Below are 835 nucleotides of genomic sequence, written 5' to 3' on the forward strand. Positions count from 1 at the left end.
GCTGAGATAACAATTTGTTTTCAGCCAGCACCACATCATTACCTTCCAGTTGAAGGATACCTCTCTTAGGCTTGAATGACAAGCCTTCGTTCTCATTCGCAGCCATCCTTTCGATCAACTCAAGAGCCTCGTTAGCTCTCAAGGATTTAATACTGCCACCTGCTGCACCATTCAACACCATCCTTACCTCAGGTTTGCAACCATTGAAGAAGATTCTAACCTAATTACTAGTAGTCAAGTTATAATGAGGACACCTCCTCATTAAATCCTTGAACCGGTTCCATGCTGCACACATTGATTCACCCTCAGATTGAGTGAAATTGGTGATATCATTCACCATCTAGTTGTACCTCTCCATCGAGAAGAACTCAGCAAAGAACTTCTGTGATAAATCATCCCAGGTTAGAATGCTTCTTGCTGGCTGTCTTTCCAACCAATTGAGAGCTTTCCTTTAACAGAAAAATGGAACAATCTCAACCGGATCGCATCATTAGATACCTGAGGATGCTTGGTGGAGTCACAGATCATCAAGAATCTGTCAATAAATCGGTGAGGATCCTCACTCTCCTCTCCTCCAAACTGAGCTCTCTCCACCAATTGAATATGGGAGGATTTGAGCTCCCAGTTGTTGTTGGCAACATTAGGCTGAACAATGCTCGAGTTGGCCTATTGAAAGATGGAGTAAGAATGGAATACATGAATGGATTATCTTCTTCATTGTTCCCTGCCATGTTGTGAGTTTCTTCAGACAGAATTTCTGACTCGTCGAATTCAAGCTTCTTCCGAGCAAGTTTTCTGTATCTCTTTTCAGTCTTTGTAATCTCCAAATCAAGTG

General features: G+C 42.3%; 1 non-coding gene across 1 annotated transcript; it reads left to right on the top strand.

Moving 5' to 3' along the window:
- The first annotated feature begins 236 nt into the window (after positions 1-236).
- LOC133298538 (small nucleolar RNA R71) lies at positions 237-342 on the top strand. Its single transcript, XR_009749817.1, has one exon. It is a non-coding gene; the product is annotated as a small nucleolar RNA R71 (small nucleolar RNA).
- Positions 343-835: the final 493 nt, after the last annotated feature.

The sequence above is a fragment of the Gastrolobium bilobum genome, unplaced genomic scaffold, assembly GCF_033153095.1.
Source record: "Gastrolobium bilobum isolate Gb01-03AN ecotype WA unplaced genomic scaffold, APGP_CSIRO_Gbil_v1 utg12686, whole genome shotgun sequence".
In the NCBI taxonomy this organism is placed as follows: domain Eukaryota; kingdom Viridiplantae; phylum Streptophyta; class Magnoliopsida; order Fabales; family Fabaceae; genus Gastrolobium; species Gastrolobium bilobum.